This window comes from Sus scrofa, chromosome 2 (assembly GCF_054392235.1).
Source record: "Sus scrofa isolate SSC_HxYL_T2T_F1_AM1 chromosome 2, Sscrofa_HxYL_maternal_Yorkshire_Landrace_v2.0, whole genome shotgun sequence".
NCBI classification, from domain to species: domain Eukaryota; kingdom Metazoa; phylum Chordata; class Mammalia; order Artiodactyla; family Suidae; genus Sus; species Sus scrofa.
The window spans coordinates 159219289-159234003 of record NC_139384.1 but is presented as its reverse complement, the minus strand read 5'-3'; the positions used below and the strand labels follow the sequence as shown (position 1 = coordinate 159234003).

The 14715-nt window shown below is 42.2% G+C and overlaps 1 long non-coding RNA gene across 1 annotated transcript in view; it reads left to right on the top strand.

Annotated features, from left to right (window-relative positions):
• The window catches only part of LOC110259532 (uncharacterized), a 41497-nt gene extending 27077 nt beyond the window's left edge, over positions 1–14420 (top strand). The window contains exon 5 of the long non-coding RNA XR_014839029.1: positions 13495–14420. This is a non-coding gene — a long non-coding RNA (uncharacterized LOC110259532). The remainder of the gene's footprint in view (positions 1–13494) is intronic.
• The last annotated feature ends 295 nt before the right edge of the window (positions 14421–14715 follow it).

Here is a 14715-nt window from a genome sequence, read left to right as displayed (position 1 = left end):
GCGACACTAGGGAATGCTAGTATTTCCTATGATTGTGGGGAGGTTTAAGTGAGGCCATGCGTGGAACAGACTCACACAACGGCTGCACACGGCAGAGATGCAGCAGTGCTGCTGTCACTATCAGCGCAGTTATGGCGGTGGATGGGGAAGGCCGTAACCTCATCACTCTACTCTTAAACCCCGACAGTGTCTGGCAGAATTGGTGGAATGAATAGACATTATTAAAAATCCAGGATGCCCAGAGTCTAGAATTCAGACAGATGACAGGTCCCTTTTTGTTTTTTTACCACTCACATCAAAAAGTCCAGTTAGCAAACACAATCTCACTGTGATGCCGAGACAAATGAAAAATTCAGTGGTTTTGTCCTAAGCCACAACAGAAACAATGTGTTTCTGATTAAGGGGAAAAATACCTTGACCGCCAGCTTCCAAACACTGACTTCCTGAAAGAAAGCGGAAAAATCCAAATCTAAATAAAAATCTGCAGCTTCTCCGAGACCCATGCTCAGGACCGTCTCCACCAGAACCCGGGAGGGAGTCGTTTTCTATCCGCCAGTGAAACCAGCGTCGCTCTTCCTGTTGCAAATCCCCTTTTATAGGCAGAATTCCTTTTCGATTTCCTTGCGGTTTTATGTCCCTCTGTGGGCTGCTTGCAATATTCTGGTTTGAGGGAGCAAAACCAGAATATGGAGAAGAGCAGGCAAAATGCAGGGCGAGTTCCTCCAAATGTCAGGCTGGGTGGTGCCAAGACAGCTGGGCCTGAAACCCTGCCGCCGAGGAGGGGCACTGCTGTGGCGGAGAAGGATGTGAGCTCAGCCTCATCTGGTTTCTTTTAATGCTCGCAGCAAAGGGCCTGAGTTATTGCATTCCTTCTCGATGTCTTACATAAAATCAGATTATTAAGTACAGAGACAGTCAACTGTTCTCTGTCCTCCTGGCTCGCCTTTGAACATCGCCATAGCAACATCAATAAACAGAGAAGTAAATTAACCTCTGATGAAGAAGTCCACTGGCTTTACTGCCCCAGTTGCTCCCATTCTCCCTGCTTCAACACACACACACATGCACGCACACACGCATGCACGCTCTGGCCGTGATTGTTGTTTTTCTGGCTAAATGTCTGCACTTTGGCGACCCAGTGGTGACAAGCCCAAGGGTGCAGCTTGGTTCCTGTGACCCTTTTGTCTAAAAAGAACCTCAGTGACTCCCCACTGCCCTAATTTTGTAGGTCTGATTTTTTTTGCACAGCGGTCCTGCTTCTTGATCTCTCTCAAAGCCACAGCTCCATCATTATTTGCCAATGGCCGCCCTTAAGCTGTTCAAGGAGAAAAGGGCCTGACTTCCTTATAAGACTTTCTTGCCTGATTTGACCCTTCTGCATGTCTCCAGCACACATCTCGGTGCCACCAAAGAGATTGTCATGTCCACTTCCAGCCCTGAAACCTCAACTCCCTTCCTCTCTGTTTCCACTGCCGCCAGCCTGGACCAAGCCCGCCTCAAGCCCAACCTGGCCGACACCTGCAGCAGCCCCTGGGCTCAGCCCTTCTGCCCTGGTCCTGTGTGGCCTCTTTTTGACACAGGAGTCAGGATGCTCTGCTCACCTACACATCGTGTGCATTCACTGCCCTGATGAATACCCTCCAGTGCCCTTCCTGGCCTCACTGGGTGGATTGCCCAAGGAGTTCTGGGTGACCTGGCTGGTGCCTATCCATTTGCCCTCATGTCAGAGCTTTCTTCCACCCCTGGGCTCTTACCGATCTCTTAAGGACCACTGGCCTTATTTCCATTATTTAAACATTCAAGCCCTTCCCCTGCTGCCGGTTCTTGCATTCTCTCTTAGTCTAGAACAGTTTCCTCTGGTCTTTACAGAGTTGCTGCTTTCTTATCACCATTGAGATCTTGGCTGGCATGCTTGCTCGTTGCACAAGTTCTTGAGCAGCCCATCCCCCGGCACCGCCACCCCCATCCCACTCTCTCTATCAAAGTGTCATGTTTTCTCTCACTGATAGCACTTATCACCATCTTATGTTATCTTGCTTAATAACATGATAAATGAATTGATAAATCATTGTCTGCATCTTTCTTCTAGAGTCAAAGTAGAGCAGGGACCATTTTGGTTTGCTCACCACAAAATCCCTAGCTCCTGGTTCAGTGCCTGGTGCATAAAAGACCATCAGTAAATATTTTGGAGTTCCCTTTGTGGCGCAGTGGTTAACGAATCTGACCAGGAACCATGAGGTTGCGGGTTCGATCCCTGCCCTTGCTCAGTGGGTTAAGGACCTGGCGTTGCCTTGAGCTATGGTTAGGTTGCAGACGCGGCTGGGATCCTGTGTTGCTGTGGCCCTGGTGTAGGCCAGTGGCTACGGCTCCGATTAGACCCCTAGCCTGAGAACCTCCATATGCCACGGAAGCGGCCCAAGAAATAGCAAAAAGACAAAAAAAAAAAAAAAAGACCATCAGTAAATATTTTTTGAATAAAAATTATTTTTCGAGACCCGATTTATACGTGACTCTCGGGAAAGCGTTACTACCCATTACTAGAAACCTCCTCTGCCCCCCATAGGTATCTCCTATGTGACATCAATCACTTGTTTTATTACATTAATATAAATATATAAAAGTACAGATATCACTATGTATAAATAGACATTTTTATTCTTTCCCATTATGGGTTATTATAAGACATTGAGCATAGTTCGCCATGCTATGCAGTGAATCCTTTTTGTTGCTCTATTTTATAGGTGGTAGTGTGCATCTGTTAATCCTCTACTCCTAATTTATCCCTCCCCCACCCCAACCCTTTGGTAACCATAAGTTTATTTGCTGTGTCTGTGTATGTTTTGTAAATAAGTTCGGTTGTACTCTTTTTTAGATTTCACACGTAAGTGATGTCATACAACATTTGTCTTTGATTTACTTCACTTAGTGTGATAATGTCTAGGTCATCCATGTTGCCACAAATGGCTGAGTAATATCCCATTGTTTATGGCTGAGTAATATTCCATTGTATATACATACGTCTCTTTATCCATTCATCTGCTCACGGACATTTAGGTGGTTTCCTTGTCTTGGCTATTGTGAATAGTGCTGCTATGAACATCGGGGTGCATGTATGGTTTCAAATTACAGCTTTTGTCTTTTCTGGATGGATGCCCAGGAGTGAGATTGCTGGATCATCTCTTCCTTTCTTTTCAAGGAATGATTTGTCTGGCTGCTGTGTCTTTGCTATGAAACTACAGCTTCTTAAGGATCATCTGATTTGTTTTTACAACCTACCATGCACATCCTTATACACTGGAGGTGCTCAATAAATGCATATAAGGGTTTTTCTTCTTACCCCTGCAATAACCCAGAGGCAGAGGCGTGGTCCTCGGCTCAATCTTGAAGCAGGTGATGTTTTTTTCTTGGATGCTAATTAATACTGACACTTTCAATGACCCACAGCACATTCCTCAGCTCACGGGAGATGTGTGAGCTGTTGAAGACAGGTCTTTACAAGCTGAAGCATTAGGGCCAAGTCTCCAGCTGGGTACCACACATAGGAGCCTTCTTCAAAGTCCAGCAGGCTATGCCACCTGCACAGGCACCCTTTGGAGTTGCTGGAGAGCTACCGCCCCACTAACCAGTGGAGACAGAAACCAGGAATACGGGCCTCATTCTCCTGTTCTTCATGTGGGCCATTTTGGAAGACAGTCTGCATAGCTGCCAGATGTCCTGGCAGGACCAAGCCTCTGTCATTTACGGCAGCAGCCTCCATAATATACTTTTGTACTGAATTTTTATCCTTCCTCATGTCAATCTTCCTTTTCCCTCATGCCTGCTTCTTGAGATCACTTTCCAAATAAACTCTCTGTAAATAAGTTCTTGCCATAGGCTCTGCTGCAATGGAACTCAAAATAAAACATTAACTTTCCCTTTAAAAATTTTTTTTTGCTTTCAATAATGGTTTTGAAAAAACTGGGTACCCACCTGCAAAACAGTGAAGTTGCACCCTTACCTTACAGCGTGCAAAAATTAACTCAAAATGGATCAAAATCCTAAACCTAAGAATTAAAACTGTAACACTCCAAGAAGAAGTGATATTGGTTGTAGAAGTGATTTCTTGGATATGCCACCAAAAATACAAGCAATAAAAGAAAAGTAGATAAGATGCAAATATTTTAAAATTTCTTGCATCAAAGGACTATATTAACAGAGGAAATAGTTCACCCATGGAGGTGGAGAAAATACTTGTAAGTGGTATATCTGATAAGTGTTAGTATCTAGAATATATATAAAGATTCGACCAACTCAGCAACAGCAAAAACCAAATAATTCAATTCAAAAATGGGCAGAGGATTTGATAGTCATTTCTCCAAAGTGGACAAATGGCCCATGAGCACATGAAACCATGGTCCTCATCACGTAAACGAGGGACGTGCAAGTCAAAACCCTCCCACCCAGTAGGGTGGCTGTTATCAAACAAACAGACAGACAGACAACAGAATGTAACAGGTGTTAGCAAGGATACGGGGAAACTGGAACCCCTGCGCATTGCTGGTGGGAATGTGAGCTGGTGCAGGCTTTACGGAAACCAGCACAGCCGTTCCTCAGAAAACTAAACAGAGAGGCATCATCCAGCCACTCCACTGATGGGCCTCTACCAAAAAGAAGAAAAGAAAGAAAGCAGGATCTCAGATATCTGTCCACCCAAGGCCAGAGCAGCATTATTAACAACAGCCAAAAGGTGAAAGAAAACCAAGTGTCTGTGAACACATCACTGAACAAACAAAACGTGAGGCAAACATCCAATGAAATATTATTCCACCTTAAAAAGAGAAATTCTGGTAAGTGATACAACACGGATAAATTTTGAAGCCATTATGCTCAGTGAAATCAGCCAGTCCTGGAAGAAAACCATCCTGTTCAATCCCACCCGTATGATGCATCTAGAGTCATCAAGGTTGTGGAGGCGAAAAATGGAACAGTGGTAGCCAGGGGCTGGAGTAGGGAGGAGAGTTAGTATTTCATGCGTACAGGGTGTCAGTGTGGGAAGAGGGAAAATTCTGGAGCTGGATGGTCAGGATGGGCCAACGGTGTGACTGTGCTTAATGTTACTGAGCTGTACACTTAAAAATGGTTAAAATGGTAAAAAACACAAAGAAAAAAAAATGACCAAGAAAAACAAAACGAAAACAAAAAGACCTCCAAACTCCTTTGCTGCAAATTATAGGGACAGAATGTAGATGATTGGTTGCCTAAGGCAGCATGGGGTTGGGGAAAGAGGAGTGCCTACTAATGCATCATTGTTTTCTTTGGGGGATATTGAAAATGTTATAAAACTTATTGTGGCAATGGTTGCACAACTCTGCAAAATACTAAAAGCTGTTGGGTTGTACACTGGAAATGGATGAACTCTGTGATACATGAATTATATCTCAATAAACTTGTTATATTTAAAAAGAGAGAGAGAGAGAGAAACCACCTTTGCCTTTTGAAAACCCCTCTATTTAGACCCCCAATAATGATTTTGGCTGTTCATTGCATTCTTCCTCAAGAACATCCAAAAATTAGAAATTTTATTCTTCTCCATCAGAAGTAACTATGCCCTGTTTCTGTTTCATTCTGCTGTCTAAAAACAAATATATGTGTCCATGTTTTTAAAGAGGCCTGATGAGTTCCTATGAATAAACACGTTTGATAAAGTACCTCTGAGACTTACAGGATTGAGCTAATGTGGAAAGTCCGGGAAACCTGGCAGACCAAGGTTTATATTTAGAAAGGTGTCACAGCAAACACACTCAAAACTGCCTATGATCTCTTCTCTTTTCGCTGCCAAGGGGGATAGAATCTATCAGTCACAGGGCTAAGCTTTCACTTTCCAGAAAGGAAAAAGAGAGAAATGGAGCAGAGCTTCCCAGGAGCCTGAGTCACTGGCCTCGGCATTGCAGTCATGTTCCAGATTACTGTTGGTCCCCAGGAGATAAAATCCTCAGGTTCAAGAAGAGCTTGTGATTAGAAAGGGCAGCCTGAGTTCTAGGGCAGCCCTGGTCTGCATCAAAGATAAGCCAGACACTAGCTAAAGTGGTCAGGACTGATCTTAGTAATATCCTACTGCAGTTTGAAAACAGTCCAGTGTGAACTGAACTCAACTTTGCTTTGTACAGACCTGCCTGGGTGTTTTACAGGGAGGATGAGGGAACAAGCAGGGGTGAGGAGTGTGGTGGAGGCTGAGTAGACAGAGCCAGTGAAGTGAAACATTACAAAGACAAGGGCTGGTTCATGTGAAGCCTGCTAGTATTTTGGGGGGTTTTGGTTTTTTTTTTTTTTTTTTTTTTTGGCCACACTCATGGTATATGGAAATTCTTGAGCCAGGGATCGAATCTGAGTCATGTCTGCAGCCTACGCCACAGCTGGGGCAGTGCTGGATCCTTAATGTACTGCACCACAGCGGGAACTCTAAACCTACCATTTTTTAAAAAAATTAATTCAACTTTTATTTTATATTAGAATACAGTTGATTTATAATGGTGTGGTCATTTCAGGTGTACAGCAAACTGACTCAGTTATACATATACATATATCCATTCTTTTTCAGACGTTTTCCCCATATGGGTTATTACAGAATATTGAGTAGAGTTCCTTGTGCTATACAGTAGATCCTTGTTGCTTATCTGTTTTATATATAGTAGTGTGTATATTTTAATCCCAAACTCCTAATTTATCCCCCTCATCATTACTCTTTGGTAGCTATAAATTTATTTCCTATGCCTGTAAGTTTGTTTCTGTCTTGCAAATAAGTTCATTTGTGTCATATTTTAAATTCCACATACAAGTGATATCATAAGGTATTTGTCTTCCTCTCTCTGATGTACTTCACTTAGTATGATCATCTCTAGATCCATCCATGTTGCTGCAAATGGCATTATTTCATCTTTTTTATGGCTGAGTAGTTTTCCGTTGTATATATGCACCATATCTTTATCCATTCCTCTGTTGATGGACATTGAGGTTGTTTCCATGTCTTGGATATTGTGAATAGTGTTGCTATAAACTTAGAGTTGCATGCATCTTTTCAAGTTATGATTTTTTGCCAGGGATATGCCCACAGTGGGATTGCTGGATTATATGGTAGTTCTATCTTTAGTACATTATGGAAGTTAGGCTCCTCCCTTCCTTCTGAGGCTGGGAGACTTGGGTCCTATCTTCAGGTGCTGGTGGAGCAAACAATACATTTTTTGACATTCTTGAGTTTTCCCAGGTGGCCACTTTAAGGGGGTAGGGTCATCCTAGGATGTGGCCTTGTGCTGAAAGAAAGGCTGTTAGCATTTTGTTCACGTCTTTATAGGCCAAGGTTGAGACTTAGATGAGAAGAGAGCTTGGAGGGCCTGGTTGGAGCTTGGTCACGGAAAGAACCTCTGTCATCCATCCCATACGACCTGTGTGATTTGGGGTGTTTCACGCATCATCTCTGACCTCTGGTTGTCAAGATCACAGTCAAATTCTTCCAAGTCCAGTACCTTCACCAACACCCCACCCCGACCATAAATCTTTCTGCACTGAGAGGGAGGGGCTCTTTTCATACTTGTTAGCTTACAACTTGGACAGGCCGTGTCGTCAGTGTTCATACTCTTGGAAGGACGACAGGGGACCTTTGCAAAGACGGGGATCTACGGCTGCTGCTTCATTCCATGTCCTTAAACATGTGCACGTAATGCTACTTGAGGCGTCCACTATTTTGTGTGGTAAAGTGGAAAAGTTTAAGTACTAAAATGTCCTTAGGTAGAGGAACAAGGAAGCTCAGGTTCTTCTCCAGAATCCCTGAGTTCATGGCATCAACCTGTTTGAAATCCCCATTTCCCTTATCTGTGAAATCACATCTTTTGTACAATTACAAAGTATTGATTCTTTGTTGAGTGCTTTGAATAGGAAGGATTTATAAATAGAAGGCATGACAAAATAAAGGAATACCCTGGGGCCAGCGATGCCGGAAGATTGCTCTTCTTTTCCCTTGTTTCTCTCTCTGGTCCCTGTGAACGTTGACCTCCTGCTTCTCCTCCTCCTCCAGTCCCATTGCATTTGAAGCCACCCCAAACCTATTTTGTAGGCACGTTACCTAGTCCACGTTTAAGCAGAGCTCGGAAATGCACAGGATGGGGTTGGAATGTGTAGATGGGAGAAATGAAAGGAAAATGCTAGAGAGAGGATGAAATGGAGCAACGAGATGGCAGCAGAAAGAGGAGCTGCAGAGGAAATGGCCAGTGATGGTTGCTAGTGGTCGGGCTGGCAATAGGACATGAGGAACGTGAAAGTCTTGCATTAAATTTTATTTTATTTTATTTTATTTTATTTTATTTTATTTTATTTTATTTTTTGTCTTTTTGTCTTTTTAGGGCCACACCTGTGGCATATGGAGGTTCCCAGGCTTCAGGTCAAATCAGAGCTGTAGCTGCCAGCCTACCCCACAGCCACAACAATGCAGGATCCAAGACTTGTCTGAGACCTACACCACAGCTCACAGCAACACCAGATCCTTAACCCACTGAGCAATGCCAGGGATTGAACCTGCGTCCTCATGGATGCTAGTCAGGTTCATTAACTGCTGAACCATGACAGCAACTCCTAAAATTTACATCCTTAGCTTTGTTATAGGAAATAACTCTCTTTAATTGATACAGTGCATTTCCCTGTACTGGAACATTTTAAGAATATCAAGCAAAATATGCTATAGGTATGTCTGGGTCACACCCAGTGTGCAGGAGAGTAGGCTAGGTGGATGGATGGATAGATAAATATATCAATCGATCAATCGATCGATAGATAGGATTGATAGTAAAAACTCATCAAAATCCAGCTATATGAGAAAGAAGTGAATAGGAAAGAAATGTAAACCTCCAAGAACTTTTGAGGTTAATGGGAGGAGGCTGAATTTTCTCCCCTGTGGACATGTAGTCATTCTTTAGCACCTGCTCTGAAGTTGGATTGCCTCTGATTTAACCCAGCTATCGTCAGTTACAACTGTGCGTCTTTGGATAGGTTCATTTCCTTCTCTGGGCCTTAGTTCTGGGCCCTATAAAAAGTGCACAGTACTAGAACCTATCTCCCAGTGGTGTTATGGGGAATAAATTAATTACATGATTTTAAGAGGAATAAATAAACAGTATCTGGCATACAGTAAGCCTTGAAGATGTTTTATCTATCATTATTATTACTATTTTTACTCTTATATCTGGAAGATAATGTAGTGGGGCCAGGAACTGGTGAATACCAAAGCTTTTAGATTATGTAGTTTTAAGAAGTGATTTATGACAAAGTAACATTTATGATCAATTATTATACGTGATTGTAAAATTAGTTGACAAAGAAAAAAATGACTTCCCAAAGACATATTATTATCAAAATGAGGTTATTTCCTGCCAAAATGGCTAACATTAGAAAGATTGACCATTCTTGGAATTCTTTTGTGGCTCAATAGGTTAAAGATCTGGTGCTGTCACTGCAGTGGCTTGGGTCACTGTTGTGGCACAGGTGTGATCCCTGGCCTGGGGAGCTTCCACATACCACAGGTGTGGACAGAAAAAAAAAAAAAGATGGACCATTCTAGATTTCAAACTGGAATTTTTATATAGCGCCAGTAGGAATAAAAATGGGTACAACCATGTTGCAGGATAGTTTAGTGTTTCCTGTTAAATGTACACAAAACTATGGCCCAACAATTCACTCTTAGATATATTCCCAGTAGAAATTCATGTCTCTGTTTACTAAAAACTCTATAAAATGATGTTGATCCAAGCATTGTTCTTGATATTCCCAAACTGGAAACAAACCCAATGTCCATCAAGAGTAGAATGGGTAAATACAGAGTTCCTGTCTTGGTGCAGTGGAAACGAATCTGATTAGGAACCATGAGGTTGCGGGTTCGATCCCTGGCCTCGTTCAGTGGGTGAAGGATCCAGCGTTGCCGTGAGCTGTGGTGTAGGTTGCAGACACAGCTCGGGTCTGGCATTGCTGTGGCTCTAGTGTAGGCTGATGGCTACAGCTCCGATTGGAACTCTAGCCTGGGAACCTCCATATGCTGCAGGTGCAGCCCTAAAAAGACAAAAAAAGACCACAAAAAAAAAAGAAAAAGAATGGGCAAATATATAAAGTCATACCATAGAGTACTACATAGCAATAATAATAATAAGTGAACTCTTGCTGCTTATAAAACCATGGGCAAGTCGCATGAATATAATGTTGAGAGGAAAAAAGTCAGATACAAGGATTAGGTATCTTGAATGAAGGAATGGCTTGAAATGAATTGTTAATTTCCATGCTGTGAATATATAGTATTATGAGTGTATTGTGAACATACAGTCTGAATGCTGAGTAGTGAGATGAATGTATGTGTTAGATGTCAGGGTGGAACGACCTTGAAAAGGCAGGTGTAACGACTGGGAAGGGTGACAGGCAGGATGGAACGTTCTAGTTTTGTTCTGTGGGAAACGGCTGCACAGTTATGTTTACTTTGCCATAACTGTGCAAATGACACACTTATAATTTGTGCCCTGTTGTACTTCAGTGAGAAGTTTTATATAAAGAGGTCCCTTGATGAGTTTGGATTCAGGGTTAGCCTGCACCGGAACCAAGGGGATGCTTGCTTTCTACCCCAGCCTCATGCATTTTCAGTCTCCATCACTGCTCAGAAATGAAACCGTAGAAGACTCTGCCTTATCATAGAATAACCTAAAAACAGTGACATTTCTTAGAGGAGCTAAGCAGCAAACCACGTATTAAGGTCAGTTCCCCACAAGCTAATAATTGCATTCAAATTGTTCCCCGGCTTAGAGAAATGAGGAACATTCTTCCCTTTCCACAAACTTCTTTGTCTTAACCATTTCCATTGCTCTGCACAGCAGGAATTTTCTTCCTTTCTTTCTTTAAATTAGCTTTTGTTTTTCCTTTATTTTTAGGGCTGCAGGTGTGGCTCATGGAAGTTCCCAGGCTAGGGGTTGAATCAGAGCCACAGCTGCCAGCCTACACCACAGTCATAGCAACATGGGATCGGAACCACCTCTGTGACCTACACCACAGCTCACGGCAACACCGGAACCTTAACCCACTGAGTGAGGCCAGGGATCAATCCCTCATCCTCATGGATCCTAGCTGAGTTCGTTTCTGCTGAGCCACACTGGGAACTCCCTAAATTAGCTATTTTAGATTCAGTATGAAATGCATTTGAATAGATTCTTAAAAAAACAAATAGTGATTTGTGGGTTTTTCTGTCAAAAAAATTCAAGTTCAGACACCCAATTTTTATATTTGGTGATGCCATTTTGCCCCCAAAATATTACATCATAAATTTAATAATCAGAACTTACTACCCCAAATGCTCATTTTCATCATTACTTACACTTGTGGTTAGATATTTACTGTATGTTTGCTGCTTTAATTTCTGTCTCACACCTAAGACCATGATATCTATTAGGGCAGGAATTAAATCTTTGTCAGTTCTCTTGTTATATATCCAGTTCCTAGAAGATATATGAATAAAATAAATGACTAAATATTTTTATAAATTACCATGCCAATATTTTCAAACACCTTTAAGGGAGCAGTAACAAATACAATCTTATGGAGATCCCTGATATGTCAATTATACAAAAGTGGGGGTTATGGTGTGAGATTTTCTCCATATAAACCTTAAGAGATTCATAGCAGACTATGAAGACTATATGACCACCTAGGTAATTACATAGTTCTCTGAACTGGGTACCCCTCTTCATATATTCAGCCAGCAGGAAATTTTCTGGATGCATCTAGCAGACCTGGGCTACACACGAGCAAAGCAGAGCAGAGACTGGACCGCTGTGAAACCATCATCCCCATCCTCATTAGTCCGCCCAACTCTCTTATTTTCTGTGGCCGCTTCCTTTACACCTGTCAGCCATTTGTTCAAACCTGTGAAGCTGTCAGGTGGAAGAGTAAAAAGAAAACTGTATCTTTGTTTAATTACTCTGTGCTTGTGCCGTGCTAAGTACTGCTAACATTGTTGTATGCAAGCCTACTTATTACCACTTTGTAGCTGAAAGAAGTTGAAGCTAGGATCTCCCGTTATGGCGCATCGGAAGTGAGTCTGACTTTCATGAGAATGTGGGTTTGATCCCTGGCCTCCTTCAGTGGGTTAAGGATCCTGCATTTCTATGAGCTGTGGTGTAGGTCACAGATGCAGCTCAGATCCCGTGTTGCTGTGGCTGTGGCATAGGCTGGCAGCCGTAGCTCTGATTAGACCCCTAGCCTGGGAACTTCCATTTGCCATGGGTGCGGCCCTAAAAAGAAAAAAAAAAAAAAAAAAAAGAAGTTGAAGCCAGAAGAAATTTAAAAACTGGACACAGGATTTCCTGCTGTAGTGAAGTGGGCTAATGATCCAGCTTTATCTCTGCAATGTCTTGAATTTCTGCTGAGGTGCAGGTTTAGTCCTTAGCCTGGGTGCACTGCTGAGGTGCAGGTTTAGTCCCCAGCCTGGGTGCAGTGAGTTAAGGATCATCCAGAGTTGCTGCAGCTGTGGCATAGGTCTTGCAGCTGCAGCTCAGACTTGACCCGTCCCCCGGGAACTTCCATGTACCATAGGTGTGGCCAAAAAAATTGAACAGGGCACTGTATCTAGCCACTTGTGATGGAACATGATGGAGGATATTGTGAGAAAATGAGTATATATGTATGTATGACTGGTTTACTTTGCTGTACAGTAGAAATTGACAAAATACTGTAAATCAACTATAATGGAAAATATTGAAAAGTTAACAAGAAAAAATAAATTTAAAAATTAAATAATTTTTAAAAATATTTTTTCTTTTTTTATCATTTTTTTATATATATTTTTTCTACTGTACAGCACGGTGACCCAGTTACACATACATGCATACATAATTTTTTCTCACATTATGTGTTCCATCATGAGTGACTAAACAGGGTTCCCAGAGCTACACAGCAGGATCCCATTGCTAATCCATCCTGAAGCCTACATTCTGCATCTATTTACCCCAAGCTCCCAGTCCCTCCCTCTCATCCCCCTCCCCCACCCCAGGCAACCACAAGTCTATTCTCCAAGTCCATGATTTTCTTTTCTTTGGAAAGATTCCTTTGTGCTGTATATTAGATTCCAGATATAAGCGATATCATATGGTATTTGCCTTTCTCTTTCTGACTTACTTCACTCGGGATGAGAGTCTAGTTCCATCCATGTTGCTGCAAATGGCATTAAATTAAACTAGGCACACATTGAACATCTGCTAAACTTGGATTTGAATCAGAATCATTGGTTCACTTATTGAGTCAACGAATACATATTTTGAGTGTCTGCTCCTATTTACGTCTAAACAACTTTACCACATCACCCCAACTAAGTACATTGTGTCGACCCATCAAGGCCCTGCTGCACTCCCAAATGCATTTTTCCGTCATCCTTTTTACCAGTAGTGAGAAGACTTTTAGCTAACTATTTAAAAAATTATTGTTGATATTTTCCTCCGAGAGAGAATCAGTACCAGTCAGAGGAAGACGCGTTTGTCTCGTATGTGGCGCATCCTAATTCACTCTTGAGAGGGTCCAGAGTGGAGCCAGCACCATTTGTCCAGGACAGAGCAGGAACGACAGTCCCTCTGATCATGGCCGTGACCACAAACCAAAAGGTGATTCAGGGAGAAATTTCAAGACTGTTTTCCATTGTATCATCTACATCCCTCGTGTTCTCATCTTCAGCTTAGTGTCCCACTGTTCCCATTCTCATCTTAGATTGTACTCACACTGCTATTCAGAGCACGTTGTCCTCAGAAAATCTCCACGTCCTTTTCTCCAGAACCAGATGGAAAAAGCAAGACAATGTAAAAGGAAGAGATTAGATCATCCAATTCTTGCAGAAACTATTGAGAACCCTGCTCCAAACAAACAAGGGTTTCTTTCCTTTTGGGACATATGATACGTTAATTAGGAAATAGGACATTTCTGTTATTTTGTTCTTTGACTCAAAGAATTCACAGATATACAGAGTGGAGGCAGAGTGGCGTTTGGGACCTGCACTACGTTACAGGGTAAAATTAGTCCAGAGAGATAATTTCAAGGCTTCCGAAGACCACACTGGAATAGTGACCTCAATAGGGAAATTTGGCTTATTCCGCAAATGTAGCTTTAACCTCAGAAGAAGTGGATGAGTGAATGAGCAAGCAAAGTCTAAAAGCTAAGAACAGTAGGACACTCACATTGGTTCCCAATACACTTCTGAGTCTACACAGGGACATCAGTGGTTGTGTGGGCTGTTCCTTCTTGCAGTTTGTATAAAGCATGTGATGAAAAGTGCATGCAGTTTCTGCTTTTTTTGTATGTGATACTGATCTGAACATTGTGAGATATTTACTCGGGATCACTAGAGGTGATAGTGTACTGTGCAGAACTTCAGTATAAAAAACATGAAAGAGAGCTTCACTGTAAAATTAGTTATTTCCATCTGCACGCTCCTCTGAATTCATTCATTCATTCACTCAGTAAAGTCAACAGATATTTACTGGGTCCCTATGCCTGTGCCCAGCCCTGTTTAAGGCACTGGGGTTATGACACTAATATTTAAACAGGACAAAAAAAGTATACCTTTCTGGAGAAAAGAGAAATAAAATAAATGAGGAGTTCCCGTCGTGGCACAGTGGTTAACGAATCCGACTAGGAACCATGAGGTTTCGGGTTCTATCCCTGGCCTTGCTCAGT